This window comes from Triturus cristatus, chromosome 4_1 (assembly GCF_964204655.1).
Source record: "Triturus cristatus chromosome 4_1, aTriCri1.1, whole genome shotgun sequence".
NCBI classification, from domain to species: domain Eukaryota; kingdom Metazoa; phylum Chordata; class Amphibia; order Caudata; family Salamandridae; genus Triturus; species Triturus cristatus.
Window position 1 is genome coordinate 121,931,868 of NC_140585.1, and position 6,544 is coordinate 121,938,411.

Here is a 6,544-nt window from a genome sequence, read left to right on the forward strand (position 1 = left end):
GGTAGAGCGCTCGCTTAGCATGCGAGAGGTAGCGGGATCGATGCCCGCATTCTCCATTCTAAAATTTGCATACATTTTACTTTTTAACTTGTAATTGCCATGGTTGTTGCAGAGTAAGAACAGAAAAGTCACAGATGGCTTTCAAATTTGGTGTCATTATAACAACTAAAGTGGTTTAATCAAAAGTGTTTAGGTATTCTATAGCACGTGAGAGGAATTTGATTTCTTATGCAATCTCTAAATGAAAATTTCACACCTTCCATTTTCATTTCATCTTATTTTATTTGATATTCTTTCCTCTGAAGGATGTATAAAAGTGAAGTTCCTTGCAAAACAAGAGCAGAGGAATATCCAGAAACGGTTTTCCTTAATAAAAAATGATGAGTCTGCATACCATATTTAAGTGGGAGCCCGGCTAGCTCAGTCGGTAGAGCATGAGACTCCTAATCTCAGGGTCTTGGATTGAGCCCCACGTTGGGCGAAAACGAGTATTTTTTGCTGGATGATTGCATTGGCTCTCATAATATGGTGATTAATCTTGCATTAGACATGCACTAACTCCTAAAAATTGTATCTCCCTTGGTTACTCATTCATGAGAAATGTATCTCCAAGATTAGGTAGGGCCTGAGTCTAGGTTAACATACAGTGATATCACTCCTATTCAAGTACTAAACATGCCAACCTGAAGTGTAAAACATCCCCTAGGTGTAGTTAAGGCATCAGTTAGGAGTGAACTGAACACTCATGTTATGGGCAATTAGACTTAAAATAAAGTGTGGACAGCAGTAACGTTACTTTTGAAATGTGATGCTGAGTGAGCACACAGGAGAATTAGCTCAAATGGTAGAGCGCTCGCTTAGCATGCGAGAGGTAGCGGGATCGATGCCCGCATTCTCCATTCTAAAATTTGCATACATTTTACTTTTTAACTTGTAATTGCCATGGTTGTTGCAGAGTAAGAACAGAAAAGTCACAGATGGCTTTCAAATTTGGTGTCATTATAACAACTAAAGTGGTTTAATCAAAAGTGTTTAGGTATTCTATAGCACGTGAGAGGAATTTGATTTCTTATGCAATCTCAAAATGAAAATTTCACACCTTCCATTTTCATTTCGTCTTATTTTACTTGACATTCTTTCCTCTGAAGGATGTATAAAAGTGAAGTTCCTTGCAAAACAAGAGCAGAGGAATATCCAGAAACGGTTTTCCTTAATAAAAATTGATGAGTCTGCATACCATATTTAAGTGGGAGCCCGGCTAGCTCAGTCGGTAGAGCATGAGACTCTTAATATCAGGGTCGTGGGTTCGAGCCCCACGTTGGGCGAAAACGAGTATTTTTTGCTGGATGATAGCATTGGCTCTCATAATATGGTGATTAATCTTGCATTAGACATGCACTAACTCCTAAAAATTGTATCTCCCTTGGTTACTCATTCATGAGAAATGTATCTCCAAGATTAGGTAGGGCCTGAGTCTAGGTTAACATACAGTGATATCACTCCTATTCAAGTACTAAACATGCCAACCTGAAGTGTAAAACATCCCCTAGGTGTAGTTAAGGCATCAGTTAGGAGTGAACTGAACACTCATGTTATGGGCAATTAGACTTAAAATAAAGTGTGGACAGCAGTAACGTTACTTTTGAAATGTGATGCTGAGTGAGCACACAGGGGAATTAGCTCAAATGGTAGAGCGCTCGCTTAGCATGTGAGAGGTAGCGGGATCGATGCCCGCATTCTCCATTCCAAAATTTGCATACATTTTACTTTTTAACTTGTAATTGCCATGGTTGTTGCAGAGTAAGAACAGAAAAGTCACAGATGGCTTTCAAATTTGGTGTCATTATAACAACTAAAGTGGTTTAATCAAAAGTGTTTAGGTATTCTATAGCACGTGAGAGGAATTTGATTTCTTATGCAATCTCAAAATGAAAATTTCACACCTTCCATTTTCATTTCGTCTTATTTTACTTGACATTCTTTCCTCTGAAGGATGTATAAAAGTGAAGTTCCTTGCAAAACAAGAGCAGAGGAATATCCAGAAACGGTTTTCCTTAATAAAAAATGATGAGTCTGCATACCATATTTAAGTGGGAGCCCGGCTAGCTCAGTCGGTAGAGCATGAGACTCTTAATCTCAGGGTCGTGGGTTCGAGGCCCACGTTGGGCGAAAACGAGTATTTTTTGCTGGATGATAGCATTGGCTCTCATAATATGGTGATTAATCTTGCATTAGACATGCACTAACTCCTAAAAATTGTATCTCCCTTGGTTACTCATTCATGAGAAATGTATCTCCAAGATTAGGTAGGGCCTGAGTCTAGGTTAACATGCAGTAATATCACTCCTATTCAAGTACTAAACATGCCAACCTGAAGTGTAAAACATCCCCTAGGTGTAGTTAATGCATCAGTTAGGAGTGAACTGAACACTCATGTTATGGGCAATTAGACTTAAAATAAAGTGTGGACAGCAGTAACGTTACTTTTGAAATGTGATGCTGAGTGAGCACACAGGGGAATTAGCTGAAATGGTAGAGCGCTCGCTTAGCATGCGAGAGGTAGCGGGATCGATGCCCGCATTCTCCATTCCAAAATTTGCATACATTTTACTTTTTAACTTGTAATTGCCATGGTTGTTGCAGAGTAAGAACAGAAAAGTCACAGATGGCTTTCAAATTTGGTGTCATTATAACAACTAAAGTGGTTTAATCAAAAGTGTTTAGGTATTCTATAGCACGTGAGAGGAATTTGATTTCTTATGCAATCTCAAAATGAAAATTTCACACCTTCCGTTTTCATTTCGTCTTATTTTACTTGACATTCTTTCCTCTGAAGGATGTATAAAAGTGAAGTTCCTTGCAAAACAAGAGCAGAGGAATATCCAGAAACAGTTTTCCTTAATAAAAAATGATGAGTCTGCATACCATATTTAAGTGGGAGCCCGGCTAGCTCAGTCGGTAGAGCATGAGACTCTTAATCTCAGGGTCGTGGGTTCGAGCCCCATGTTGGGCGAAAACGAGTATTTTTTGCTGGATGATTGCATTGGCTCTCATAATATGGTGATTAATCTTGCATTAGACATGCACTAACTCCTAAAAATTGTATCTCCCTTGGTTACTCATTCATGAGAAATGTATCTCCAAGATTAGGTAGGGCCTGAGTCTAGGTTAACATACAGTGATATCACTCCTATTCAAGTACTAAACATGCCAACCTGAAGTGTAAAACATCCCCTAGGTGTAGTTAAGGCATCAGTTAGGAGTGAACTGAACACTCATGTTATGGGCAATTAGACTTAAAATAAAGTGTGGACAGCAGTAACGTTACTTTTGAAATGTGATGCTGAGTGAGCACACAGGGGAATTAGCTCAAATGGTAGAGCGCTCGCTTAGCATGCGAGAGGTAGCGGGATCGATGCCCGCATTCTCCATTCTAAAATTTGCATACATTTTACTTTTTAACTTGTAATTGCCATGGTTGTTGCAGAGTAAGAACAGAAAAGTCACAGATGGCTTTCAAATTTGGTGTCATTATAACAACTAAAGTGGTTTAATCAAAAGTGTTTAGGTATTCTATAGCACGTGAGAGGAATTTGATTTCTTATGCAATCTCAAAATGAAAATTTCACACCTTCCATTTTCATTTCATCTTATTTTACTTGACATTCTTTCCTCTGAAGGATGTATAAAAGTGAAGTTCCTTGCAAAACAAGAGCAGAGGAATATCCAGAAACAGTTTTCCTTAATAAAAAATGATGAGTCTGCATACCATATTTAAGTGGGAGCCCGGCTAGCTCAGTCGGTAGAGCATGAGACTCTTAATCTCAGGGTCGTGGGTTCGAGCCCCACGTTGGGCGAAAACGAGTATTTTTTGCTGGATGATAGCATTGGCTCTCATAATATGGTGATTAATCTTGCATTAGACATGCACTAACTCCTAAAAATTGTATCTCCCTTGGTTACTCATTCATGAGAAAGGTATCTCCAAGATTAGGTAGGGCCTGAGTCTAGGTTAACATGCAGTGATATCACTCCTATTCAAGTACTAAACATGCCAACCTGAAGTGTAAAACATCCCCTAGGTGTAGTTAAGGCATCAGTTAGGAGTGAACTGAACACTCATGTTATGGGCAATTAGACTTAAAATAAAGTGGGGACAGCAGTAACGTTACTTTTGAAATGTGATGCTGAGTGAGCACACAGGGGAATTAGCTCAAATGGTAGAGCGCTCGCTTAGCATGCGAGAGGTAGCGGGATCGATGCCCGCATTCTCCATTTTAAAATTTGCATACATTTTACTTTTTAACTTGTAATTGCCATGGTTGTTGCAGAGTAAGAACAGAAAAGTCACAGATGGCTTTCAAATTTGGTGTCATTATAACAACTAAAGTGGTTTAATCAAAAGTGTTTAGGTATTCTATAGCACGTGAGAGGAATTTGATTTCTTATGCAATCTCAAAATGAAAATTTCACACCTTCCATTTTCATTTCGTCTTATTTTACTTGACATTCTTTCCTCTGAAGGATGTATAAAAGTGAAGTTCCTTGCAAAACAAGAGCAGAGGAATATCCAGAAACAGTTTTCCTTAATAAAAAATGATGAGTCTGCATACCATATTTAAGTGGGAGCCCGGCTAGCTCAGTCGGTAGAGCATGAGACTCTTAATCTCAGGGTCGTGGGTTCGAGCCCAACGTTGGGCGAAAACGAGTATTTTTTGCTGGATGATAGCATTGGCTCTCATAATATGGTGATTAATCTTGCATTAGACATGCACTAACTCCTAAAAATTGTATCTCCCTTGGTTACTCATTCATGAGAAATGTATCTCCAAGATTAGGTAGGGCCTGAGTCTAGGTTAACATGCAGTGATATCACTCCTATTCAAGTACTAAACATGCCAACCTGAAGTGTAAAACATCCCCTAGGTGTAGTTAATGCATCAGTTAGGAGTGAACTGAACACTCATGTTATGGGCAATTAGACTTAAAATAAAGTGTGGACAGCAGTAACGTTACTTTTGAAATGTGATGCTGAGTGAGCACACAGGGGAATTAGCTGAAATGGTAGAGCGCTCGCTTAGCATGCGAGAGGTAGCGGGATCGATGCCCGCATTCTCCATTCCAAAATTTGCATACATTTTACTTTTTAACTTGTAATTGCCATGGTTGTTGCAGAGTAAGAACAGAAAAGTCACAGATGGCTTTCAAATTTGGTGTCATTATAACAACTAAAGTGGTTTAATCAAAAGTGTTTAGGTATTCTATAGCACGTGAGAGGAATTTGATTTCTTATGCAATCTCAAAATGAAAATTTCACACCTTCCATTTTCATTTCGTCTTATTTTACATGACATTCTTTCCTCTGAAGGATGTATAAAAGTGAAGTTCCTTGCAAAACAAGAGCAGAGGAATATCCAGAAACGGTTTTCCTTAATAAAAAATGATGAGTCTGCATACCATATTTAAGTGGGAGCCCGGCTAGCTCAGTCGGTAGAGCATGAGACTCTTAATCTCAGGGTCGTGGGTTCGAGCCCCACGTTGGGCGAAAACGAGTATTTTTTGCTGGATGATAGCATTGGCTCTCATAATATGGTGATTAATCTTGCATTAGACATGCACTAACTCCTAAAAATTGTATCTCCCTTGGTTACTCATTCATGAGAAAGGTATCTCCAAGATTAGGTAGGGCCTGAGTCTAGGTTAACATGCAGTGATATCACTCCTATTCAAGTACTAAACATGCCAACCTGAAGTGTAAAACATCCCCTAGGTGTAGTTAAGGCATCAGTTAGGAGTGAACTGAACACTCATGTTATGGGCAATTAGACTTAAAATAAAGTGTGGACAGCAGTAACGTTACTTTTGAAATGTGATGCTGAGTGAGCACACAGGGGAATTAGCTCAAATGGTAGAGCGCTCGCTTAGCATGCGAGAGGTAGCGGGATCGATGCCCGCATTCTCCATTCTAAAATTTGCATACATTTTACTTTTTAACTTGTAATTGCCATGGTTGTTGAAGAGTAAGAACAGAAAAGTCACAGATGGCTTTCAAATTTGGTGTCATTATAACAACTAAAGTGGTTTAATCAAAAGTGTTTAGGTATTCTATAGCACGTGAGAGGAATTTGATTTCTTATGCAATCTCTAAATGAAAATTTCACACCTTCCATTTTCATTTCATCTTATTTTACTTGATATTCTTTCCTCTGAAGGATGTATAAAAGTGAAGTTCCTTGCAAAACAAGAGCAGAGGAATATCCAGAAACGGTTTTCCTTAATAAAAAAATGATGAGTCTGCATACCATATTTAAGTGGGAGCCCGGCTAGCTCAGTCGGTAGAGCATGAGACTCCTAATCTCAGGGTCTTGGATTGAGCCCCACGTTGGGCGAAAACGAGTATTTTTTGCTGGATGATTGCATTGGCTCTCATAATATGGTGATTAATCTTGCATTAGACATGCACTAACTCCTAAAAATTGTATCTCCCTTGGTTACTCATTCATGAGAAATGTATCTCCAAGATTAGGTAGGGCCTGAGTCTAGG

At 38.9% G+C, this 6,544-nt stretch overlaps 1 non-coding gene across 1 annotated transcript; it reads left to right on the forward strand.

The window, feature by feature from the left end:
- Positions 1-826: 826 nt before the first annotated feature.
- Positions 827-899, forward strand: TRNAA-AGC (transfer RNA alanine (anticodon AGC)). The gene has a single exon. It is a non-coding gene; the product is annotated as a tRNA-Ala (tRNA).
- Positions 900-6,544: the final 5,645 nt, after the last annotated feature.